Source organism: Pantherophis guttatus, chromosome 9 (genome assembly GCF_059756535.1).
Source record: "Pantherophis guttatus breed Tessera chromosome 9, ASM5975653v1, whole genome shotgun sequence".
NCBI classification, from domain to species: domain Eukaryota; kingdom Metazoa; phylum Chordata; class Lepidosauria; order Squamata; family Colubridae; genus Pantherophis; species Pantherophis guttatus.
The window spans coordinates 21071284-21099185 of NC_142071.1; the positions used below are offsets into that span (position 1 = coordinate 21071284).

The 27902-nt window shown below is 42.0% G+C and overlaps 1 protein-coding gene and 1 long non-coding RNA gene across 3 annotated transcripts in view; one reads left to right on the forward strand and one right to left on the reverse strand.

Moving 5' to 3' along the window:
• LOC148112500 (uncharacterized) lies at positions 1-27602 on the forward strand. Its single transcript, XR_015729341.1, has 5 exons — positions 1-122; positions 13739-13932; positions 21401-21494; positions 24943-24977; positions 27494-27602. It is a non-coding gene; the product is annotated as an uncharacterized LOC148112500 (long non-coding RNA).
• The window catches only part of ETS1 (ETS proto-oncogene 1, transcription factor), a 155321-nt gene that overhangs the window by 63337 nt on the left and 64082 nt on the right, over positions 1-27902 (reverse strand). The gene's annotated exons all lie outside the window — the stretch shown is intronic.

Consider the following 27902-nt stretch of genomic DNA (forward strand, 5'->3'; position numbering starts at 1 on the left):
TTTTTCCCTTCCAAGAGATGTCATGAGATTTTTTTCCTCCCTCCTTAGAATTTCCCCCGCCTGGCTCCTGCTGGCTGATGCAAACTGATTCAAGAGGCCAGCGGGCCCAGCCCGCCAGATGAGTAAGTAAACTGACATGGGGAGTGGAGCTGGAGTAGGAAGAGGGGGGGGAAGGGAGGGAAGGAGGAGATGAAAGGCAGGCGGAGAGCGCCTTCCAATGAGTCCTGCGTGCCTTGTGCATGCAGTCAGAGCAGGAGAAGGCTTGGACTCGGCTTGACAAAATGCGCGCAGACTGAGTCAGCCGGCTAGTAAACACGCATTCGCCCACATGTGGCGTGCAGCTACACCTGCGCGAAAAGGGGAGGGGATGCTTGAATTCTCAAGCCCACCGATGCTTCATTGAAAAGATGAAGACTAGATCAGCGGTCAGCAACTGGTGGGCCGTGGACCACTGGTGGTCCATGAGAAAATTTTTGGTGGTCCACAGAAAAATTATTTGCATTTTTTATACTGCACTAAATCAGGGGTCCTCAAACTACGGGCCCTGGGACAGATACGTGCAATGAACATTTGTGTTGCTGCAGAGTCTCCCCCTTCAGGGTCTTTTTGTGTGGGTCAGAATGGGGCAGAAATTCCGACTTGGGGTCTGCTCCAGCCTCCTGGTACAGGGCTTTTAGGCAAAGGCTGGGGGGAATCACCACTGGTGGCAAAGAGCCGGAGTGGGACTACATCATGGCCTGGAACTGGCTGACCATCTCAGCCCTCTGAGCCTCCAGGCACTGGTACCTGGCCTTGCATTCCCATGGGTCTTCCCTCTGCTTGGAAAGCCTATGCTCATAGTCCTCAGTGAGGTGCTTCTATGAGCCTCCTTCTCGGGCAGATCCAATTTGAACTGAGTTGTTTTGCCAACTCTTTCTACTGATGGCTGCTTTGCTCCAACAACTGCTTCCTGTGGGGGCCCTAAGGAGCCCGGGAGGGGAGGCAAGGAGTAGCTGAGAAGGGAGGGGTGACTAGAGGCTGGCGAGGCGCCCCTCGATGTGAGTGACATTGAGTTGGCCACGCCCACCCAGTCACATGACCACCTAGTCACGACCACCCAGCCAGTCATTAGGCAGACCATATTAGTGGTCCGCGGGATTTAAAATTATGAATTTAGTGGTCCCTGAGGTCCTAAAGGTTGGTGACCCCCGGACTAGATGGAGAGCAATGGTTTTAAACAAGTGGGCCTCAGGCCCCAGAAAGGAATTGCAAGGAAGGCAGGAAAAGACACAGACATGAAGAGAGAGGGGGGAAAAGGGGGGGGGCTTGCCAGGATCATAGCATTGCTGACCAAGTCAGATGCCTCTGGAATCCCATAAGGACACCGTCTTTAAAATTCCGCGTGAAATGAATATATTTAGAAAGCTTAAATTCTACAAACTTTCCCATGCTGTTTAAGCAGGCACTCTGGTGAACTTGTATCCTACATTTCTCCATTGAACACAGATTGCCCCCCTCGTCTCTACCACCATCATTATGCTTATGACAAAGAGTGGGAAGGAAAGGCTTCCAAGCTGAGGCTTTTCCACTAAAACAGCCATTAATAGCAATAGCACTTAGATTTATATACCGCTTTACGGTGCTTTACAGCCCTCTCTAAGCAGTTTACAGAGTCAGCCTATTGTCCCCCCCAACAATCTGGGTCCGCATTTTACTCACCTCAGAAGGATGGAAGGCTGAGCCAACCTTGAGCGGGTGAGAATTGAACTGTTGGCAGTTGGCAGAATTAGCCTGCAATACCCCATTCTAACTACTGCGCATCATGAATGGATGGATGGATGGACGGAAGCAATAGCGTTTTGGATTTATAAATTGCTTTAATATGTTTTAACAGCCCACCCTAAGCGGTTTACAGAGTCAGCCTATTGCCCCTAATAATCTGGGTCCTCATTTTACCCACCTCGGAAGGATGGAAGGCTGAGTCAACCTTGAGCCCGGTGAGATTTGAACCGCCGAATTGCAGCTAGCAGTCAGCTGAAGTAGCCTGCAGTACTGCACTCTAACAACTGTGCGACCTTGACTCATATTAAGCCTGATATAGTGTGTTTATTATTTATTTAGTTATTTGATTTTTAGCCCGCCTTTTATAATTACTTCGTTCCAATTTCGTACGTTATTCCAATTTCATTTCAAATTGCATTTTATCCAATTCCATTTTAAATTGTTTTTATCAGATTTTAGTAATAATTTGTGTCTGGAACTCTGCACTTTGATATGGCCCAAGGGCTAATCAATAAAGTAAACTGTCTTGGGATTGACCTGATATAGTGTGTTTGTTATTTATTTAGTTATTTGATTTTTATCCTGCCTTTTATTACTTCATTATTAATATTATTTTATTAACTCAAAGCGGTGAACATACATATTGTTCTTTCCTTCTCTTTTTCCCCCACAACAACAATCCAGGAAGTGGGTTGGGCTAAAAGACAGTGACTGGCCCAAACTTTCATGCTGAGGGTGGGGCTAGAACTCAGAGTCTCCTGGTGATTGGCCGAAAGTCACCCAACCAGTTTTTGTGCCTAAGGCAGGACTAGAACTCACAATCTCCTGGTTTCCTAAATCAGCACCTTCACCACTGTACCAAACTGGCTCTTCCCTCTCTCGACTTTAATCTGTTTCCTACATAAGGTTCACAGATTGCAAACCACCCATACCTTGGCTTGGGTTTTAAGTGATCACACATTGATTTATTTATGTATTATTTATAGATTTATATGACCGCCCAACTCACATATGCTAAGTCTGGGCCGCACATTAAAAAAATCAACACTATAAAATCCTTAGAAATCCCCTCCCCCCCCAAGGCAACGACAAAGAAAAACAAACAAAAGCAAATCAAAGATCACCTTTGATTTAACCTGGTGTCTCCAGGTTCTCTAACAAAACCACATCTTCAGGACCTCCCAGAAAAGTAGCCAACCTTATTTATGGGAGAATGATGTTTCAAAGGGACCACTGAAGAGCAGGGCTTTCTTCTAGATCCCATCCAGTGGTGGGTTGCCCCCGTTAACACCGGTTCTATAGAACCGGTAGTAAAACTGGCGGGAGGCTCCACCCACTGACCCCGACGTCATCAGAATGCTTCTGCGCATGCACAGAAGAGCAAACATGCATGCGAGCAAAGCGAGCACATGCGCACGGCCCTGAAGCAAACCAGTAGTAAAGTTAAGTAGAACCCACCCCTGGTCCCATCTCATATATTTACTTAATAGATGAGATCTAAAACATACCCTGCTTTTCCACTCTTGCAGGCCTGGTAGATGTAACTCGGGAGAGGCGGTCAATGGTTTTGCACTCATTCATTCATTCATTCATTCATTGCATTGGCGTTAGGAAGGGCATCCGACCAGTAAACACTCTGCTAGCTCCATTCAGTTGCCCAGACTCTACCCCGCAAGGGATTATGGGGTCGTTAAATGATGATGATGATGATGATTCATTCATTCATTCATTCATTCATTCATTCATTCATTCATTCCTTTACTTATTAATCAAATTTGCCTTCTGGCAGAAGATACAGAACAATTAAAACTCGGATCACACGTTTTCTGAATAGTTTTTATCCCAGAGCTATAATTGCACTCAGCAATGAACTAAAGGGCCACCATCAGTGAGCTGTTGGACAGCATTACTTGGTCTGTTGTGTGGATGTTTGGGTGGTTTAGGGGTGGGGAATTGTGGTGGGTGGGAGTGTGTTTGGGGATTGTTATGTGTGTTGGACCTGGTCTTTGGGTGTTAAGTGAATTTCGTTGTATGGGTATACTTTGTATACACGTACAATGACAATAAAGTTGTTGTTGTTGTTGTTATTGTTGTTGTTGTTGTTGTTGTTGTTGTTGTTAGCCGAGGTGGCGCAGTGGTTAGAGTGCAGTACTGCAGCTGACTGCTAGTTCAGCAGATCAGCAGATCAAATCTCACCGGCTCAAGGTTGACTCAGCCTTCCATCCTTCCGAGGTGGGTAAAATGAGGACCCAGATTGTTGGGGGCAATATGCTATTTAGTATACTGTCTTTGGTGTAAGCCGCCCAGAGTCCTCGGAGAGTGGGCGGCATAGAAATATGACTAATAAATAAATAAATAAATTATTATTATTATTATTTAAAAAATTGTACAGCTGTCCATCTCACACACATAAAAGCCATTCTGAGCAACATACAACAATAAAACGAAAGATAAAAACAACAATTATAAAACTCCACATTACAAGATAAACATCAAAACAAATTCGAGCACAGCCAACCGGGATTTAATTAATAATGTATGGCTTGGTGCCGTTTGTGTATTCAGTCCTATAATTTAGCTTTCTCTTTCCCAAGTGGGTGTTCTCCAGCTTTGTACAGATTACAGCTGCTACAATTCCCAGTTAGGATAGGAATTCTGTAGGTTCAGTTCATCCTGTGAGAATTGGACCATGTAAGCTCCTGCTGAGACTACTTTTTCCCACCAAATTGCTTAGTCCCCGGATTTCTTTGTCTGAAAGAACACCCTATCCGTTAATATTTAATATTTATCCATACACCCCCACTTTTAAAACCAGCCAAGTTAGTGGCCATCCCCATGCCTTCTGGTCATGGATTCCACAAGTGATTCTATACTACACAAATAACTAATTTCTAAACCTCTTTCTAATCCTTTCACTGGATAGCCAGGGGTCGTAATGCTTTGAGAACAGGCAGAAACAACTCTCTCCGTTTATTTTCTCCCTGCTAGGCATGGTTTTATTTTCCTTTATTATGACTCCCATTGGCTTTTTCCCCGCCCCAAGATAAGGTATTCCAAACATTTTAGTTTTATATAATTTCAATAGGGACATGCAATAAGATTTGTACATGAACGTTACTATCTTGGCATTTTGATTTCCGATCTCTTTCCTAGCATGGAATTTGCCTTTTTCAGATCTGCTGATCATTAAGTTGCACCTTCATTGACCTACCCACTATGATTCCCATGTCTTTTTTGTAGTTAGTTAATGACTGCTCAACCCCGAACATTTGATTGACAATTGTCCCAAATTAGAGATCTTTACAGAGCTTCCAGAAATAAGGGTTCCTTGATACCCTCTGAGCCAGACATTTCATTACCCAAACTAGGTTATATCATCAGTACTAATGATGATAGTTTGGGTAACAATATGTCTGCAAGAAAACAACCAGGTTCAGTGAGTACCAATGAGACTCTAGAAAAAGTGCAGAGGAGAGCAACCAGGATGATTAGGGGACTAATCGTAAAACATACGATGAATGGTTGCAAGAACTGGGCAGGGCTAATCTAGTGAAGAGAAGGACCAGGGGAGACATGATAGCAGTGTTCCAATATTTAAGGGGCTTCCACAGAAAGGAGGGGAGTCAAGCTATTTTCCAAACCACCCGAAGGCCAGACAAGGAATAATGGATGGAAACTGAACAAGGAGAGATTCCACCTAGAAATGAGAATTTTTCTGACAGTGAAAACAATCAACCCATGGAACAGAAGTTGCCTTCGGAAGTTGTGGGAGCTTCATCACTTGAGACTTTCAAGAAGAGACTGAACTCCCATTTGTCAGAAATAGTGTAGGGTTTCCTGCTTGGGTGGGGGGTTGGACTACATGACCTATAAGGTCCCTTCCAACTCTGTTAATCTGTTAAAACCCTCATTTCAGCCCTGAGCTACAAATATTCTCCTTTATTGGCTTTTAGAAATATTTTGGGTATTTATCATCTGGAATAACTCGGTATCATCTGTAAATTCAGCCAGCTCATTGTCAGTTTACATCAAGACTAGTTATGAAGAAGTTTCAAAGCATTGATCCCAACCCAGATCCTTGATGGATTCCACTTTAGTCTCCCACCTCTCTAGGTTAAAAGAAAAATCACCATTAATTTTAATACCATGCTTTCTTCTTTCTTAACCACATAGTAATTCATAAAATCACGATAAGGTACTTTGTCAAAGACTTTTTGAAAATCCAAGTAAACAAAACTGATAGGGCGATTTCCATCCATGACACTCTCAAAGAAAAGAGACCCTCTCTTTAAAGGATTGGTGAGGCAATGTTCACCTTTGCCATGCTAATTTTGTTCCAGGAAGCTTTATTACTCTAATCTCTTAAATTCTTTTGCTTATTGGTATTCCTTATCTTTTCTGGACCTAATCCACAGCACTATCTCTAAGGAAAGATGAAGTTGTAGCCTTAAAGAGCCATGTTCCATAATCTTCGCCAACAGAGTCTTTAGCTGTGAGATTATGAGGAGAATGTCTATGAGATTCTCAGTCATCCAGGTCATGGTTGACATAAAAGTGCTTTTTTAAAAGGCAACTGGACTTCCTTTGTTTTTTCTTCAGTTCTGAAGAAGCTTCTTGGATGAGAAGCAAAACATCTTCAAGGAAAAACAAAGAAAGTTCAGTTGCCTTTTGAAAAATACCTTTGAGACGTTATGGGGAGAACTAAAGATCAATATATCTAAAAGGCAACAGTTTAGAGAAAATTACAGTAGGTTAAGAAGTAGGGACGCGGTGGCTCAGTGGCTAAGATGCCGAGCTTGTCAATCAAAAAATTGGCAGTTCAACGGTTCGAATCCCTAGTGCCGTGTAACAGGGTGAGCTCCCACTACTTGTCCCAGCTTCTGCCAACCTAGCAGTTCGATAGCATGTAAAAAAAAAAAATGCAAGTAGAAAAATAGGGACCACCTTTGGTGGGAAGATAACAGCGTTCCGTGCGCCTTTGGCATTGAGTCCTGCCCGTCACATGACCACGGAGATGTCTTCGGACAGTGCTGGCTCTTCGGCTTTGAAATGGAGATGAGCCGAGAGTCAGGAATGACTAGCACATATGTGCGAGGGAAACCTTTACTTTTACTTAAGAAGGTTCAGAATAAAGGCTGAAGGGACCAAACCCCTACTAAGACAGGAGTCCTTATACCATCCCGAATAAATGGTTGTCCAATCTTGTTTTTTTAACAAAAAAAAACCCTCCAGTAATGGAGCATCCACAACTTTGGGAAGCCAGCTGTTCAATTGATTAATTGTTGTCACTACAAATTTACAACATTAGAGAAGATCTTGGCTTTGGTTATACACAAATTCCTTCACCGAGGAACATGCTAGTCTGGAGTGAATATTCTACAAGCTCACCAAATAAATCTACCAGATCAATCTTTCCTTCCTGAGCAAGAAGATCACACCGGAATCAACTTCTGTGTTTTGTGCTGCACAGTAGACACCAAAAAATTAAACAAGATCTTTTCTCCCCACACACACATACAAAGTTTTTCAGATATAAAAATGAAACACAAATGAAGAGTGTGAGAGACAGAAAATGTGTGTTCTCCCAAAGCATAATTCAATATTCAAATAGAGGACCAGGATTAGCTTCAAAGACTAGAATTTAATCACCACAATTGGAGAAGCTATGGGGGAGAAAACATAAAAGTTTTCTTGATTTTTCACTCCATTCCCACTTTGGATTCTGACTGTGTGTCTCCATATGAGCCAAGTATTTTAATTACTACTATTATTAGTTGTTTGACAGCCTTTCTCCATCAGTCTTAGTAATTATATACATAATTTGCTCTTCTCTTTGTCCTCACAATCTGCCTATGTGATAGGCTAGTCAGAAATAAGAACCTTTCTGTCTTTTGAAGTTTCAAATTGGCTCACATCTCATTTGTATTATCAGTCAAGGCTGGGTCATTGTCTGAACACAAGAACAATTCAGTTTTCTGAATTGGTTTGGGAAAAAGTAGCCTTGTGCACACACACAAATTATTCTGAATTGTGGAATGCATTTCGTTGGGGTCTCCCACTTTGATCTGAATATTCGGTTTGGAGATTTGGATGGTAATCTATAGATTTCTGTAAAAAAAAAAAAAAACCCTGAACCCCCAATTTAGGGTTCTGAACAGCTTCAAACTTTTAATCAAAGCTTTCCTATCTGCCACTATCCTGTAATTTGTTACATTTTCATTTCATTTGTTTAGAAACCTGGATTGTTTAGAAACGAACATGTTCCTAAAGGCTAGGATTTACTTTTATTCTGTTAATCGCTGCAGATACATTTAAAAAAAAATCAGTGTAACTTAAAGAAAACAGATTTAATCCTCCACTTTCTGTTTTTCATTATAATTGTTCACAGAGGGACCACCAACTTCTAAAATAGTTTTGATTATACACGCTACCACTCTATGTTACATCTGTATTTGCATACACTTCTCTAGTTAAAGGGGTTGCAGCAATACTGCCTAATGTTTTTTCCAAATAAGAACTCACTTAAAGTTAGCAACTGGGATGAAATCTGGGTTCGATTCATATGAGAAAAATGTAATATCCAATCCATGGTTAAACTAGCCTACCCCATCCATAGTCCTCACTGTATGACTATCATGGAGCCTGACCATTGCAGTCATATGTCACAGTGGTCGTGAAAATCGGTCAGTCGTGTCACTAATTTTACAAACTTTTTTCAATAGTCACTAAGCAAATGCGGCAGTGGTGAAATCCAAATTTTTTACTACCGGTTCTGTGGGCGTGGCTTGGTGGGCGTGGCAGGGGAAGGATACATATAAATCAAATTAAAATAAATAAAATAAATAAAATAAATAAATAAATACTGCAAAATCCCCATTCCCTCCCCACTCCTGGGAGAAGGATATTGCAAAATCTCCATTCCCACCCCACTCTGGGACCAGCCAGAGGTGGTATTTGCCAGTTCTCTGAACTACTCAAAATTTCCACTACCGGTTCTCCAGAACCTGTCAGAACCTGCTGGATTTCACCCCTGAAATGCAGTGGTTATATAGCCAATGCCACAGTCATTCAGCAGACCAATAATTCCCAAGGATGTGATTTTGTGGAAAACTGGAAGGTCCGTTTTTTTGCAAGACCGTTATAAAATGTGGTCATGTGACTGTAGGATACGGACTTAAATGCAGCCATGTTTCAGAGCACCTCAAGTTCAATCACATGAACACAGAGGGGACCATCAGAACTTCAAATCTGGATTATAAATCCCCTTTTTTGAGTCAGTCATAACTTCGAATGGTTGCTAAGCAACCGGTCATACATCAAGAACTTCCTCTAGGCAGAAAGTAAGTGTAGAAGTGGTATATAGGACTCAATACTCTTTTTAAACCAGGGTTCACCCAACTCACTAAGTCAGAAGCCAAGATTTACAGATCATATATATCAAGATGCTTACCATGTTTCCCTGAAAATAAGACCCTGTCTTATATTTTTTTGAACCTTGAAATAAGTGCTTGGCCTTATTGCCATGCGCTCAAAAGCCCGATTGGGCTTATTATCAGGGGATGTCTTATTTTGGGGAAAACAGGGTACATTATGCGAAGTCAAACAAACCACAGATTGGTTAGATAGATCATAGATAACAAAAGTTAAATAACAGTGATAACATGATTACAACTGATCATATTGTCTCATAGTCCAAGTTAAGGAAAAGTGTGTCTTCAGAAGAAAAGAACTGTTCAAATCATGTGAAGGCTTAAACTCCAGCACAAAGGAACACTGGCTATCTTTCGTTTGAACTGCCAAAAGTTTAAAGAATGGGATGATATTAATGAAACATATCTGATTAACAATGAACTGACAGGCCGTCCATTTTATGAGATTAAGAGTCTCATCGCTTATCTAGGGGCAGCACACTTAGGGGATAGAGTTCTGAATTTGGTTTGCATCTGTGAAGCATCGTGCCCAGCTGAGAACAAAATTCTCAATGAGATACAAAACACAAATCTAGATGGTTTCTTTGTTTTATGAGGAATCTGATTGGCAAAAAAACAAACAAACCTGAAGCTATTTGAAAAACTACCTGAGCAGGGACTAACACAATGTAGGCAACCATAACCGGAAAAGCAAAAGTAAGGGGAAAATGCGATTATGATCATAATTCATCCCTTGTTGCTTGAATGTACACTGAGAGCTTACACACCAGAGATAAATTCCTTGTGTGTCCAATCACACTTGGCTAATAAAGAATTCTATTCGAAGGAAGAAATAACGACAACAAAAACCCTCTTGAACCAGAGTAAATTAACTTTCTTAATCTTCTTTATTCATACCTAAACTGTTAACCATGGATAGGAAAAACTTAAAGAGGGTGGCCCAATATCATCCTTTATCTGCAATCAAGCCTAACTAAGCTTGATGTGGTTAACTGCATCCCTTGCCAAGTATTTGGCACACCTGGAAAAAATCTGGGAAACAACATCATAAATATTTATTATTTAGCTCACAATATTTGGACTAAGGATGCAAGCATGGTCAAATGCCAAAGCTGGGAGAAATCACTTGATTTGCACGACAGACCGATTTAACTTGATATCTGCTCAGAGAGGATACAATAAACAAGATAAAAAGTAACCAAGCAAGAATCAGCTTTGTTTAAAAAAAATACAAAACAAACTAACGAAGTTTAAACACGATTCTCTTCTACTAAGGAACTGATGATGGCCCCATATGTTACTAAAATGCCGAAACTTTGTGTGGATATCTGCCTAACTCTGGAGGGATTGAATGGTTTAGTTTCTTATATATAAAACATATATATTCTTTAACCACACAATCTTTGACAGGTTTGCTCAGAAATTATTTATGCAAAAATCTATGAGAATGGAATTGCAGGTTGAATTCTTCTGTCTCCAAACAAGAGTGAAGTTACTAAGCATTTAGTGAATCTAAAAGGCTACACTGCAGCATATAGCCTTCACAAATCCTGAAGCTATTATCAAATCAAACTAGATATACGTCCTTTAACTAGCAATATTATTGATTATTTTATCTTCTAGGTTTTGAGTTCTGGGAAAATACTGGAACAATTTATTCTTTGAAGGTTTGTTTCTATTACCATTCTACTTGTTGGTTCTCAAAATGATTTTGCTAAAAATAGGTAAAGGTAAAGGTTCCCCTCACACATACGTACTAATCATTCCTGACTCTAGGGGGCAGTGCTTATCTCCATTTCAAAGCCGAAGAGCCAGCACTGTCCAAAGATGTCTCCGTGGTCATGTGGCCGGCATGACTAAATGCCAAAGGCGCATGGAACTCTGTTACCTTCCCACCAAAGGTGGTCCCTATTTTTCTACTTGCATTTTTTACATGCTTTCGAACTGCTAGGTTGGCAGAAGCTGGGACAAGTAACGGAAGCTCATCCCATTACGTGGTACTAGGGATTCGAACTGCTGAACTGTTGACTTTTCAATCAACAAGCTCAGCATCTTAGCCACTGAGCCACTGTGCCCTCCTTTGGTAAGAATAGTGGCTTGTTTATTTTCTTCTTTCATTGGTCTTTTTTTTTTCTTTTATGCCTTTCAAATAGAAGACTATCTTGTTTTTTTTAATACCTTTGTGTTAATTGCTCGGAAGTTTTTTTAAAAAAAATCTATATAGCAGGCTACAAACGCTTCAAACAAAAGTCAACAAATACTACATTGGAAAGCCCTAGATAACACACAGCAAATGAAACCATGGTCAGTTGCGAGACCCAGCAATTACAGTCATTACAGAGCAGTTTGCGACAATTGTCAATTGCTAAGAGCATCATCAGAAGGACATTCTTCCACTGAAACCTCTGGATCCAGGTGTTTCATACTCATACAGAGAGCAAAGTTTGGACATACAATATGTTCAACTTTATCTTATAATATGAAAGGTGCTGCTTGATTAGAAATCTTTAGGAAGAACAACTGCTCAGAGAAATCCTTTGCAAGTATTTATTTGGTGTCTCCAAATAAAAATATCAGACAGAAGCTGAGAAGATAGATTGTCATTAAAATCTCAAAGATGTCCACTGGAGTAGATCAAGCTGCCATAGGTGGCACTCCCCAGATGTTAGAATGGATCCCCTGGCTCCAAAAAGAGTCCTACCCACCACAAATATCCCACTAGTTATACATTTGGAAATTTGTGCCTTCAAGTCAGTTTTGACTCCTGGCAAATGCTTGGAAAAGTCCTTTCAGTTTTTAGGGCCACATTTTCAAATACAACTTGCTGGCCCCTTCTTCCTGAAGTTGAAAGAACATGACTGGCCCAAAATCATCCAACTAGCTTTGTGCATCAGACGGGTCTAGAACTCACAACCACCTTGCCGTTAACCTGATATATTAACCCATACATCAAAGTATCCCTCCCTGCTAGTTATGTCCATGTTAAATTTGGGGAAATTTAATACACGTGTGTATTAAATACACATAATTTAATACACGTAATTAACGCATGAGTTGCAATGGGCTTAATCTAATAAGGTCCCCTACTTAGTTCATCAGACAACTCCGAAAGGTAGTGAAATCCAGGGTGGCGTGTCACCAGAACAGGGATTAATACATTGGCGAGCCTGTGGTGGTGCGGGAGACAGGGCCTGGCTGAATCTTGCACAGAACGACCAAGGGAGACATGATAGCAGGGGTCCAATATTTGAGGGGCTGCCACAGAGAGGAGGGGCTCAAGCTATTTTCCAAAGCACCAGAAGGCCAGACAAGAAATAATGGATAGAAACTGATCAAGGAGAGATTCAACCTGGAAATAAGGAGAAATTTATTGACAGTGAGAGCAATCAACCAATGGAACAAAAGTTACCATTGGTTCAACCAATGAACCAATGGAACAAAAGTTGCCTTCAGAAGTTGTGGGAGCTTCATCACTGGAAGATTTCAAGAAGAGACTGGACTGCCATCTGTCAAAAATGGTGTGGGGTCTGCTGGGCAGAAGGTTGGACTAGAAGATTTATAACCGTGATGGTGAGCCGTCACCCCAGTTCAGGTCTGCCATGCATGCAAGCATGCCTCCCGCCGGCCAGCTGGTCGTCGGGTGTCTGCCATGCATGCGCAGGAGTTAGGGCATGTGCCGGGGCTGCGGGTGCATGCGCAGGGGTGGGCACATGCACAGGGCCCGCAGGCGCATTGCATTTGGGGGGTTTGGGCGTGCGCGCTTTGGACACTCGGTCCAGAAAAGGTTAGCCATCACTGATCTATAAGGTCCCTTCCAACTCTGTTAATCTGTATCTATTTATAAGCCACTTGATTTGCAGAAATCACATTATCCACCCAAGCGGACCACAAGTTACAGTGGCTCAGAGCATAGAAACAGAAACTCCTGTGCATTTAACAACTTTCTTCAAGTACCGTAGAGCAAGCTGCAGGAGATAAAACCACAGATTCAAATATCTACCTGTTTTGCATGCGAAACTGCCTCTATTGTTGAAAGTGTGTTGAGTCAAGAGCAGATGTTGCCCATACGGTTCCAAAAGTTCAGTTATAAACTTTTTTTTTTTTTTTAATGTTTCTTCTTAAACGAAAGCAGATCTTCTCAAGATGTTAGCAGCCACAGAAACTCAATCTCACGTCGGGTCGCTACCTTCCAATTTCAGCAGAAAAGCTGTGGCTTTAATAGAAGTAGGTTGGCTGGTGCCACCATTTCTTCTCAGCACACTTTAAAAAAAAAATCATACAGCGTGAATAGATCTCAAGAGGGTATCTAGATCAGGGGTCTCCAACCTTGGCAACTTTAAGACTGGTGGACTTCAACTCCCAGAATTCCTCAGCCAGCTTTGCAAAGCTGGCTGAGGAATTCTGGGAGTTGAAGTCCACCAGTCTTAAAGTTGCCAAGGTTGGAGACCCCTGATCTAGACCAACTCCAGCTCATGCAGGAAATCCAAAATCAAAGAAGCTTTATAGATGAGAATGATGCTGATGTTAAAATTTCTATTTTTCCCCAGTCATATAGCACTGTCAGCAGTGGTGGGTTGCCCCCGGTTCAGTCCGGTTCTTGCGAACCGGTAGTAAAACTGGGGGAAGCTCCGCCCACCAATCCGGATGTCATCATAGATGATCTGCACATGCGCAGAAGCTCGGCGCGCGAGCGAGCGAAGCAAGCATGTGCGTGCGATCCCATTGCAAACCGGTAGTAAAGGTAAGTAGAACCCACCCCTGACTGTGCTCATCAATCAAATTATGTCAGATAGTTTTAACCATGATCTGTTGAATAAACCATATAAAGCGGGTTCATAGATCAATCTAAGTCATAAACCATGATTTGTAAAGCACAATGGGTAGGCCCACAGAATGCATTTACCTTCTGTGAGGTAGATGGGCGGGGTATTTTTTTTTAAAAAAACAATAAACAAATTAAGCTAAAATCAAACAAACCAATATTCTGAGTATGGAAGAAGTACAGGATAATTTTGTCAGAAGATAACTGCCACCATATGAATCTTCACAACATATTTAAATTATTTTCCAGCACAATCCAAGCAATGTTCTCTCAACAGTTCAAGAAAATGTAGCTGTTCCAAGGGGGGGTGGGGGTTGCAATTACAGAAACGTCCATATATATATATATTTTCATTCAACTTGTAAATTCTGTACCTTGCAGGAAAAAAACAAGGCAGATTTTTAATGATCCTGCTGCACTTAAAAGTTCCTTGTTGGTACCGCTGGCTGCTGCGTTTGAAGATCAAAAAGACTGAAAATGCTTCCTCAGATAAGGATGGTCCTTTTGATAAGCAAATGGCAGATCGGCCATTCCAGGGAGATTTGCCTTGATTTGCAAATTTCCTCAAAGAGTTTGGCTGGGATTCTAGACTGCTTTTCACACTGAAGGATGGAGATGGAGATAAAGGAAAAGGTCTAACAAAGATCATAATGCTGACATTTCCCGTGGAAAATGACACTTTTGGGGACCAAATGGCTCGCTGTCTTTCTTCTGTCGTCACACCGAGCCACATAAAATTAAACTTTTTTTCCCCTCTGCAAGGATCCAATGGGGAAAAAGGACACCATTGACATAGTGCAGGGGTCAGCAACCTGCGGCTCCGGAGCTGCAGGTGGCTCTTTGGGCCCTCTGCTGTGTCTCCCTGTCAGTTGATCCCACCACTGACTGGCCCCACCCCTCGCCCTCCCCTCCCAGTCACTCCTCGCCTGGCCCGAGAAGGTAAGGGTGACGGTGGGGGATGGAGAAGCAGCCAGGGCAGAGACAGAGACATACAGAGAGAGAGGAAGAGAGAGAGAGACATAGAGAGATACAGAGAGAGAGGGAGAGGGGGAGAGAGAGATGTCAAAAGGATTTTGTGGTTCCCGGTGTTTTTTAACAACTAGTTCTCTGCCCTAATGACTGGTTGGGTAGGCGTGGCTAGGTCATCATGTGACTGGTGGAAGTGAGTGACATAGAGTTGGCCATGCCCACCCAGGTTTTGTGGCTCCCGGTGTTTTCTTTTCTGTGGGAAACGGGTCCAAATGGCTCTTTGAATATTTAAGGTTGCAGACCCCTGACATAGTGGGTTAGAGGATCATAACTCTTGAAGTCCCAAAGGTGCTTTTTTCAAAAGGCAACTGGACTTTTGTTTTTCCTGGAAGATGTTTCACTTCACTTCAGAGTCAGAACTGAAGAAGCTTCTTGGCTGAGAAGCGAAATGTCTTCAAGGAAAAACAAAGTCCAGTTGCCTCTTGAAAAAAGCACCTTTGGGACAACCACGACTTGGATGACTAAGAATCTCCATAGACATAACCCTTAGAGGATAGTCAATAATGGGATTCATTTAGAAGAGAAAAAGGGGGAAAAAATCAGATTTTCTTTCTTTGGGAGTGGCAAACAGGTGGACAGGACCTTCTGTGTCATGGCCCCATCATCAGATGGAGTAAAAGCCCGCAGATGAGTTGATCTTTAAAAAAAAAAAACCCACACAGTTTAAACCTTTCCAATTTACTTGAGCTAATGGAACATGATGAATTCTTCTATTTGATAAAGGTAAAGATTCCCCTTGCATATATGTGCTAGTCGTTCCTGACTCTAGGGGGCGGTGCTCATCTCCATTTCAAATCCGGAGAGCCAGCGGTCTCCGAAGACGTCTCCGTGGTTATGTGGCCGGCATGACTAAATGCCAAAGGCGCACGGAACGCTGTTCCCTTCCCACCAAAGGTGGTCCCTATTTTTCTACTTGCCTTTTTTACGTGCTTTCGAACTGCTAGGTTGGCAGAAGCTGGGACAAGTAACAGGAGCTCACCCCGTTATGCAGCGGTAGGGATTCGAACTGAACTGCCGACCTTTCGATCGACAAGCTCAGCATCTTAGCCACTGAGCCACCGCGTGCATCCCTATCTATTTGATAGGCTGCCATAACTGTTGAGGCTACTTTAAAACAATGTCTAGTGTTTTCCATCTACGCTATGATGTCAATCTTGTTGGAAAGGATTCTCCTGTATACAAAACGGGAGAACTATATACTGTAGTTCATTCCGAGAAACCCTTGTAATGCTTTTTTTAAAAAAAATAATAATAACAGGAATTTCCTTGTGATGCCTACTGTTCTAATTAAATAAACAGAAAGCATTGTGTACCACTGGCATAGAGAGGGGGGGGGAAATACTTGGATGATTCCTTGCAATGCTACAGCCCCAGCCATTGGAAAAAACCCCAAATGGATCAGAAATATAGATAGTCTTTTGAATTACGGCCACAACTGAGCCTTGGTAGTACAGTGGTTTAATGCACCCTGTTATTAACACAGCTGCCTGCAATTTCTGCAGGTTCGAATCTCTCCAAGGCTCAAGGTCGACTCAGCCTTCCATCCTTTCTAAGGTAGGTGAAATGAGGACCCAGTTTGTGGGGGCAATAAGCTGACTTTGTATAAATATACAAAAGGATGAAGGCTATTGCTTAACGCATTGTAAGCCGCCCTGAGTCTCCGGAGAAGGGCGGCATATAAATCAATTTAAAAAAAAAAAAAACTGAGCCCAAAATTTGTGTTGAATCTGGCTTCCCCATTGGCACCGTCATAAATATGAACTAGTTGCCAAGTGTCTGAATTTTAATCCCATGACCATGGGGATGCTGAGTGTTAGAGTTGAAGTTGTAATGTGTGTAACTTTGAACAATCACTAAATGAACTGTTGTAAGTCAAGGACTACCTATACCTTCAGACACATGCAAAGTGCTTCTTTCACCCTGAGCAACTTGTTTGCTACCGTATATAGGAATAAATAGCAATAGCACTTAAGACTTATATACCACTTCACAGGGTTTTACAGCCCTCTCTAAGCGGTTTACAGAGTCAGCATATTTGCCCCCAACAATCTGGGTCCTCATTTTACCCACCTCGGAAGGAGGGAAGGCTGAGTCCAACCTTAAGCCGATCGGAATTGAACTGCTGGCAGCTGGCAGAGTTAGCTTGCAATACTGCATTCTAACCACTGTGTAGGATGGATGGATGGATGGATGGATGGATGGATGGAAGGAAGGAAGGAAGGAAGGAAGGAAGGAAGGAAGGAAGGAAGGAAGGAAGGAGAAAAGAGTAATAGCACTTAGATTTATATACCGCTTCACAGCGCTTTCCAGCCCTCTGTAAGTGGTTTACAGAGTCAGCCTATTGCCCCCAACAATCTGGGTCCTCATTTTACCGACCTCAGAAGGATGGAAGGCCAAGTCAACCTTGAGCCTGGCAAGATTCGGCAGGCAGCAGAAGTAGCCTGCAGTACTGCACTCTAACCACTGCGCCACAGTGGCTCATAAAGATAAATCGTGGGTAAATCTTAAATAGAGAATAAGATTTCCTTCCATAACTGATCCCTATGGCCAGGCATCCCTTTTTTGAGATTGGAAATGAATAATCCATACACAATCCTTGGAATTGCTGAAACTTCACAGTTTTCCGGCCATTTTCAGGTGGGAAAGTTATGGAAAGGGGGCAATAAAAGCAGTGCCATGGAATTAATGACGTTTAAAAACAAATAACCCATTCTCCTAAAACAACCTTTCTTTTCCTTGGCTAGCAAAGCAAGAAAATCCCACCCCTCTCCATCTTTCTAATTGTTATCCAGAAGAATCAGAGCTTGATTACCCTACAAGATGGCAAACTCAGCAACGATTCCAGGAAAACGTGTTGCAAATCTAAAAACGGAGCAACACAAACATTGAGGGCAGGAAAAGTCATCACGAGGCCTTCGGTGGCCCTTGCAGAAATTAAGGTTTTTCTGCTGTTTCTCCCACCCCACCCTAGATTTTATCTAGTAAACTAGCCAAGTAAATCAGAAGGAAGCCGGCTAAACTGATGCTATTTACGGACTTGGCAAGATTGAATCTCAAACTTGGTTCTTTCTTCTTTAACGGAATTTTTAAAAAATGTTTGTGAACGTATTTTTCTTCTTTAATGCCTTTTCCTGGGCCTGAGGTCCCCGAAGACCGAAACGTGCTGACACTAATAAGATTAGGTCCTCTCCGTTCACATCTTAACATTCTGCTGGCTTGCATGTCGAGAGGTCACAAGCAGTGGTGGGTTGCCCCCGGTTCGCACCGGTTCGCAAGAACCGGTAGTGAAAATTTGTAGTAGTTCGGAGAACCGGTAATAACATTGGCTGGCCACGTCCCTGAACCGGTCCCCGGTCCAGTCGCCACTCGCTTACCCCACTCACCTCATCAGGTTTTTTTTTTTTTTTAACTTTTAAAAGCATTTTTTCTACAACCTCTTCGGCCGAAAAAAATGCTTTTAAAAGTAAAAAAAAAAGCCTCTGATGATCGCGCAGCTCAGCTGGGATCGTCAGAGGCTTTTAAAAGCATTTTTTCTGCAACCTCTTCCGCCGAAGAGGTTGTAGGAAAAAAATGCTTTTAAAAGCCTCTGACGATCCCAGCTGAGTTGCCTGATCATCAGAGGATTTTAAAAGCATTTTTTTTCCTGCAACCTCTTAAGGTTGTAGAAAAAATGCTTTTAAAAGTAAAAAAAAAAAAAGTTGGGCACGCCCACAGAATTGGTAATAAAAATTTTTAGAACCCACCCCTGGTCACAAGTGTTTAACCTAATTGTGGTTTATTGAACAAGCTACACTTGGATGATTTCGTACATCGTGCCGCACCAAAACCAAATAATGCAACCTATGAATCAAATCTACATTTAAAAAAAAAAGCCTCAAAGTTTAAAGGAAGTAAATATTCCAGATAGGTCATGAGAGCAGACTCATTGATGAAGTCAAGCAAAATTATTTATGGCTTACTGACTAAGCCACTCATGGCTAGATTCATATATGAAGATATCTTCATATATTAAAATTCATATATTAATATATAATATATATGGCACAATGATGGGTGCAGTACTACAGCAGGGGTGGTATTCACTTACCTTCACTACCGGTTCGCAAATGTGACCATGCGTGCTTCACTTGCACACGCCACCTCCGTGCATGCGCAGGTCCTTCCACGCATGCACAGAGCATCAAAAATGGGACATGATGACATCTGGGCGGATAGGCAGAGCCTCCCGCTGCTGCCGCTATCGGTTTGCCCGAACCGGATAGAACCGGCTAAATACCACCACTGTACTGCAGGCTACTTCTGCTGGGTGCCGGCTGACTGCAATTTGGCAGTTCGAAACTCACTAGGCTCAAAGTTGACTCAGCCTTCCATCCTTCTGAGGTTTGGTAAAATGAGGGCCCAGATTGTTGGGGGCAATGTGCTGACTCTCTGCTTAGAGAGGGCTGTAAAGCACTGTGAAGTAGTATATAAGTCTAAATGCTATTGCTACAAGCCTTGATTTTCAAGTCATCCTGGGATCAGTTGGTGCAGGGGATGACACAGTGCCAATATTCAGGAACAACTATCCTAATAGGCCACAGGGGTCTGTCACTAGAAAGACAACACAGCCAGAAGGAAGTGGCACATGCTAGACCAGTGACGGCTAACCTTTTTGCCATCACGTGCCAAAAGCGGGGTGTATGGGGAGGGGGTTGCGCACACTCGAGCCCACACCCATAATTCTATGTGCCCAGCCACCTGCGTATGCAGCATGAACCCCTGTGCTCCCCCCTCTTTTGGCACGCAATGGCATGGTGGGCTCAATAGGCCCATTTTTCGCTCTCCCCAGGCTCCAGAGCCTTTCTAGATGCCTGGGGAGGGCAAAAACAGCCTTCCCCCCCCAGAGGCCCTCCGGAGGCCAGAAACAGCGTGTTTCCTGACTTCCGGTGGGCCCAGAAGGCCTGAAAATCAGCTGGCCATAGATGAGCTCGGGTGCCCACCAATATGGCTCTGCGTGCCATCTGTGGCCATAGATTCGCTATCACGGTGCTAGATCCTGGGAAGTGCTGGACCAAGAGGGCAATTGCGCCATGCCTCAAGGGTTTTGCGCCTTAGGGAATGACCCCAGCTAGCCTTTGTGAGTGGCAGCAGTGGCACTAGGCCTGAAATCAAGGCCCAGGTCTTTGTTTCAGGCTCAGCCTTGGCCCAGCCATCAAGTGCCACTCTTCATGGTGGCGTAGACCGATTTTGGAAGAAAGACTGTCTTTCACGAAACCAGAGGGGAAATGGTTTTGTACACAATCTAGATTCTGCACACATGCAGATGAAGCTTTGCTCACTTGCTCACCGGACCCCTACCGGTCTATGGTCCAGGGGTTGTGGAACCCTGGCCTAGATGATGGGGGAGATAGAGAATGGCTTCTATTTGGTTTGTGAGGGATGTAACATGCCAGCAGAGTCAAATAAGGCATTTTCCTAACTTTGGACACATCAAGGAATACAACTTCACTGCTCTAGGCCAGGGGTGTCAAATTCAATTTCATTGAGCGTTGTGTTTGACCTTGGGAGGGCTGGGGGCGCATTGGCTGGGTAGGGGTGGCCAGGGTGGGAATGACCAGCTCGATGTCACTTGTGTTGGGGGGCACCTGTGAAGGCCAAGTGGTAAGGAAGGACTTCTCTGAGACCCTCCCTCCCTCTCATTATAATTTCCTTCCTTCCTTCCTTCCTTCCTTCCTTCCTTCCTTCCTTCCTTCCTTCCTTCCTTCCTTTTCTTCTTTTTCCTTCCCTCTTCATTCTCCTTTTTTCTTCCTTCCCCTCTTTCCTTATTTTTCTTCTTTGCTCTCCCCAACTTTCCTTCTTTTTCTTTGTCTTTCCTCTTTCCCTTTCTCCTTTCTGGGCTCTGTTTTCATTGGCAAAGGCAATGGGCTGGTCCTTTGCTGTTTCCAGGGCAGCCTTATGGGCCAGATTTAAGCATCCATGGGCCTTGAGTTTGATACCCCTGCTCTAGGTTATCACTTGAGCTGCCTAAACAAAAGGACGGCTCTACTGTAAATGCAACTTTTAGCACCCAAGCTTCTCTTTTTTAACCTTCTACAGATCAGGGAAAGACTTCTTGTGGAGGTCTTCCAAGAATAGGAAATGTAAACCTAATCTGATTTCTCCAAGACCCAAACTAGCCCTGGCATGCAAGGATGTGTATTTTTCCATCGTGGTTGTTTTTAAATTGGGAATCCAATTTGGAAGTATGGTTAAGGGAGAGTAGGATTAAGTTCTAGGAGATCTCTCTGGCTACTTTCTACTAAAAAAAAAAAAAGAAGAAGCTGCTTCTTCACCAACAGAAGAAACTATGGTTAACAGCTTTTTTTTTTTTTTTTTAAAGGAAAAATTATAATCACTTTCGGGAGAAAAATCAAACCAGGCTGCGAATTTGACCAGAAAAAAAGCGAAGAAATAAAACTCGTCTCACCTCTGCAGTACGTATATGCTTACTTGTGGTTAAGTTGATCATGCATCACTAATTTAATTTGTCTATGTTCATACAACTAGCTTTGCAGGCCGCTTTCACACATTTTAAGCTAAAATATGGCTACCCAGTTTTTGGTTCTTGCAAATGCAGCCAGTGAATTAACCCATGTTACGTTTGATGGATGTGATGTGTGGGCACCCTGCCTTTTTCAAACACACCATGGATAAAACTCCTGGGATAGCAAGAGGTATGACTATTAGTATTAGCTCATGCATAATGTGGTCGATCTGGTTTACTTCAAGATATGAAGTATTACGCGAAGAAGGCCATTTGAGCTCAACCATGCTTTAAGAATTATTTCATTCAACTGTAAAACTGTTGACTTGGTTTTAGACCAGCAAGAATATAAACCGTCTTTCTGGTTTGTATATTATGATTTATGACAAAGGTCTCCAAACTTGGCAACTTTAAGACTTGTGGACTTCAACTCCCAGAATTTCTCAGCCAGCTTTGCTGGGTGCTGGGAGTTGAAGTCCACAAGACTTAAAGTTGCCAAGTTTGGAGATCCCTGATTTATGACTTAGCCATAAGAGACTAGGGCTGGTTAAACAAACCATGGTCAAATTAATCCACAACTTAGCAAAACATGTGAACTCATCCACTCTGGGACAATTCCCCAAATCCTGTAGGAACTTTGCAATGGTGTTTCCCCAATACTGACATGATGAAATCGATAACATATGAAAAATGGAACATTTTTGCATAAAAGATATAGCTTGTAGCATTGGGTCTCTTAAAGGGAAGCTCGTCTAAATGGAGTAAACAGCTCATTCTCCAGTTCTCTGATCAAGTTACTTCATGTCGCATGGAAATCAACATTTTGCTAACCTACTATTCTATTGATTGATACCGAGGCCATCAATCTTCCACCCATGAAACCAGAACTGTCATTTTGCAAACGGTAGCTTTTATTTGATAAAGGCATTTCTCATATGAAATATCTACCTCCAGGAAAACCTGCTCAAAGACATCACCAGTTGTCTTTTCTCAACTTTAAACCTTGTCAACAACTTCCAGAGCCTTTAAATAGTCCTAATTCACCACTAATGTTTTCATAAATTGTTGAATATAAGGGGAGGGCATTTGTAAGGCTGAAAGAAATAATACCTATTAGTAGTTTCCTTCTGGTCTAGGATTGTGTGCAAAAACCCCAGTGACCAAATGTGGGAGAACTTTCAGATAAGGATAAAGTGGACAGTTTGGAAACTGAATTAGCATTATAGTTATTTTTGTAAAATGACTGACATGTTCAGTATTGAAACACCCATTTCTCAGAAGCCAAACTCATCATAAATAATGTCAGTGTTTAGTAAACAGCAGTGGTTTTGCCTTGGAAACGGACTCTATCTCTTTAGAATAGAGATAGTCTTCGACTTAGGACCGTAATGGAGCCTGGAATTTCTGTCATAAGTCTAACAGCCATAAGTCGAGGCACCCATGACCAGAGCAGATTTTACAACTTTTTTGCAACAGTAGATGCCATGGTCATTAAATGAATGTGATGGTCATTGAGTAAAAGCCATAATCGTTAAGCCAATCAATGTATTCCTACGGGCGTTTTTTGTCAGAAACCAATGAAAAAGGTCAAAAACCATCAAAAACATTGTAAATCATCACTATGGGACTGCAGAATTCTGCAACTGGCCATCAAGGTGAGCCAGTTGCCAAGTGCCCAGAATAGCAATAGCGATAGCACTTAAGACTTATATACCGCTTCATAGTGTTTTACAGCCCTCTCTAAGCGGTTTACAGAGTCAGCACATTGCCCCCAACAATCTGGATCCTCATTTTACCAACCTCGGAAGGATGGAAGGCTGAGTCAACCTTGAGGTGGTCAGGATCGAACTCCTGGCAGTCAGCAGTGTGTTAGTCTGCAATACTGCATTTTAACCACTCCACAACCATGAAATGCAGTCATTTAACCATGGTGTGTGTGTGTGCCTGCAGCAATATGGAACCAGGTATAAATAGCTTTTGTAGAGTCCACCATGACTTCAAATGGTTATTAGGTGAGGACTTCCCTGCTTAAGAGTAAGTCATGATCAAGCCACAATGATATAGCTTTGATGTTTTGTATATGGCCAACCACTGTGGTTTCTAAGCCATGGTATATGCCTTCATATGCAAGATCCAGCCAGTTGTGATGCACTCAACAAATCATGGTTAAAGAAATCAACGTACAGCAAGTATGTGCTATTGGCTCATCTACCTTATTTTTTTCCCCCTCCATGATAGGTCAAAAAGTATTTTTTTTTCTTTCCCATGGCTCAGCATGAACTGTCCAGGAATGAACTTGAGAACTTCTGCATGCAAAATTTACACCCTGCCCCTGAGTTATGGCCCTGCCCCAGCTTTGCCTGCTCAACAGTAATCGGGACATTCATTAAAACATTCTTTCTGAAGTGAGTGAACCGGGGGAGGGAAGAAAGCTAGCTAATTAACAACCCTTCTCTCTCTCTCCTTGGCCCCCACCAGGATTGCAGTCCCCAAAACAGAAGTCACTGAAACTCAAGTCAGTAGGAGATCCTTCCTTAGTTTACAAAGTCAATTATTGGCACTTTGGGCCAACTTGAAAATGCCTGGAATCTTCCAACGGGCAGAAAAAAAATCAGATTTAGGTTTTAATGGGCTTGTTACAGTGGTGGGATTCAGCCAGTTTGCACCAGTTTGGTAGAATTGGTTGTTAACTTTCTGAGCAGTTTGGCAAACTGGTTGTTGGAAGAAATCATTAGGGCAGAGAACCAGTTGTTAAATTACTTGAATCCCCCCACTGGCTTGTTAACATGCTGGAAAGAAACCGATTTTAAGGGAAGAAAGAGCAATGGGATCCTCAAATAATCAAAAGACATGGAAACGTGAAGGAGAAATAATCCTTTACCCATTTACATATGGATTCTGAGATTCCCAGAACCCATTATTTAAGTAATTGTTTTCCAATTCTTCCCTCACCAAACTGATAATTCAGCCTAGGTTAGAAGTTAAAGTTTAAACAGATAGCACGGTCTGATAAAGCAAAAAATCTAATTCCCACAGGTTTTTCAAGATGTTGCCTTCTGCTTCCAGTTCATAAGACTTCGCCAGCAAGATGCACCATCCCACCAACTCCCTTATGAGCAGGAATTTAAAACTTCTCAGAGCCAGGAGCTGTGCTACAGAGGGGAGGGAAGCAGAAAATAGATTGAGATCTAGTTTGAGTTCATCAGGTCACTGGCAATAGATGGAGAAAGAGCTCCTGGTTCCCTCTTGCTTAACTGGAACAATGAAACGGCTCTTCTTCTCTTAAATTAAGACTGCTGAGGTCAGGAGTGTGCAAATTGAGTTACCATGGGCACAACAATATATGAAACATCCCTAGTTTTTTATATAGACAGATCTTTATTTTTTTTTTCCCTCAGGAGGTTCCTAGGAAAAACACATGAAGATCTCGAGGGTGAGTTTCTGGTTAATTTCAAGAAGAAATGAGAAGGGCTGCACCACACTAAACAATTAGTTTTGGGGTGCCTGTACTCTGCCTCGGACAGGGAGAAAATGAGTAGATGAATGTGAGAAAGGGGTGTAAAATTAAGTGTTAAGAATTATGATTCCCAGGTATTCCCAGGTATTCCCAGGAGGACATTATCTGTGGAGATTCTCAGACATCTAGGTCATGGCTGTCCCAAAGGTGCTTTTTGCTTTTGCTTTTTGCTTTAATTTATATGCCGCCCTTCTCCGGAGACTCAGGGTGGCTTACAATGCGTTAAGCAATAGCCTTCATCCTTTTGTATATTTATACAAAGTCAGCTTATTGCCCCCACAATCTGGGTCCTCATTTCACCTACCTTTGAAAGGATGGAAGGCTGAGTCAACCTTGAGCCTGGTCAGATTTGAACTTGCAGTAATTGCAAGCAGCAGATGTTAATAACAGTGCTTAAGTCCACTGTACTACAGGCTCTTTCTTCATCAAAAGGCAACTGAACTTTGTTTTTCCTTGAAGACGTTTTGCTTCTCATCCCAAAAAGCTTCTTCAGTTCTGACTGAAGAAACTTCTTGGATGAGAAGCGACACTTTTTTCAAGGAAAAACAAAGTCCAGTTGCCTTTTGTTGAAGCGCCTTTGGGACAATCAGGGGGGAGCAGATACATTGGAACATTCCAAGGTCATGTTTGGAAAGTGCTTTACATACATACACCCAGCTTAGCTGGAGGACAATCTCCAAAAGTATTGTTGTTTATTGAGTTTGTACTTTATCCTTGTACCTTAGGCTGCTAACAAAGACTCACACTGATGATGCTACTTAGTTGGGTAATGAAACTTCTGCAGGCAAATAACCAAACTCAGAAAGCACCAAGGACACCACCGTTCTCCTCCTCCTCCTCCTCCCCCCCCCCAACCTCCATTCCCGTCTAGCACAGATGATGAACCTAGGTAGATAATGAAAAGTTTGTAGGCAAACAACCAAGCTCAGAGAGCACCAAGGACTCCACTGCTCACCCAGAACAATATACAGGCAGAGCAGACAGCAAGCATCGCATCATATAAAACAATAAAATATAGTTTATATTTTATAAACTTGTCCGTGAAAAGGAGATGAAACTAAGCCTTGAATCGCAAAGCCCGTGCAAATAAATAAATTAAAAAAAGCAACCACCCATTTTAAACAACTTGCAAGTCACACAATACACAGGCACAATGGGCAATCTATCCGGATGAATGTAGCCTGTTAACTATTTATTGTGCTTTTTTTGTTTAAGAGCTCATCCATTTATTGCCATTTTTTGCACTTATAAATGGGAGACCTAAGAGAGGGGAAGCTTTGAACCCTGCCCGGGCTGAATTTTAAATTAGGGAATTGTAACCTGTACAGGTTCGATATATTTAGACAGACCTGTTTAAAGGGGAATCTGCAGGATTCCACATCAGAGCCACAACCAAGAGAATCTCTGTATTGCTATCCCAACAGATATTAATATTAGTGTCCAACAGATATTAATATCTGTTGAGTCACAACTGAGAGTCATCAGAGTCAAACCAAGAAGTCTCTGTATTGCTATGCCAATGGATATAATTATCCGTGCATTCAATCACTTCTTTCCCGTTAAAAGTTATATTTCAGTGACAATACTTAGAGGGTCACTAAGAGACATTTTAAGACTAGAGATTAAATATACAATGTATATAAAGCAGTGGTGAAATCCAAATTTTTTTTACTACCAGTTCTATGGGCGTGGTGTGGCTTGGTGGGCGTGACTTGGTGGGCGTGGCAGGGGAAGGATACTGCAAAATCTCCATTTCCACCCCACTCCAGGGGAAGGATATTGCAAAGTCTCCATTCCCACCCCACTTTGGGGCCAGCCAGAGGTGGTATTTGCCAGTTCTCCGAACTGCTCGAAATTTCTTCTACTGGTTCTCCAGAATCTGTCAGAACCTGCTGGATTTCACCCCTGATGTAAAGTAATATATAGATATAATAGTATGTATAATAAGTAAGGAGTAGTATATACAATATATAAGGAATAAGGGAACCACAAAAATAAATATGTGAATGTGTAGGAGTGGGGGAACATAAACTGTGGATATACACTGATATGGAACTGTTGTAAAATAGAAGCTTTTCTTTTTTGTTTTTAAAGAAAAAAATAATAAAAAAATATTTTTTAAAAAAAGACTAGATATTAGGTTCATCTGATTAAAGTCTACTATCTTGGCTCACAGGATACTCACTAACAACCCAACAGTTAGGCCTACTACGCAAAATGCTCATGCTTATCACTGTTCCGTAGCCATTTGTCTTCAGTTGAATCTTCTGATCAGGGGAAGACTACCAGGAACTCAGAGAGAGATTCTACTGAAGGGGTCTATTCCCTGTTTGCTAACAGACTGATGCATTTCATCTTTTTCAGGTGAAGAAGTCAGTATGTTTTTGAAAACTGAAATAATCTTTTCTTTCTTTTGTTTTTTGTTTTTTTAGAATTTTCCTCTTCTTCACTCACCTTTTCCAAGCAGTTAATATGCCACAAATGACTAACACAGTTACATGTAGGTAAGCAAGCTAGTAAAGATCCTTGCAAATGCTAAAATCTGGAGACTTATTTACAAGGGTGGGTTTAATAATTACTAAATAGTTATTAAAGATGTATATATTGTGTCAGAGTTTTCAGACATTGCTAACTAGATGATGGCAAGGTCTGAACTGAAGTCTTCCTAATTCATTTATCTGTTAATCTTATGCAAAAGAAGCTTTTGGTTTATTTCTGTTTTTAATACTCCATAACCTTATAATCAACATATAAAAAACCAAAGAATGTCTCCTTTGGAAAACAGTTGTTGCCCTTTTACAATTCAACATTCTTCTATTCTTCATTTAAGAACATTCTATA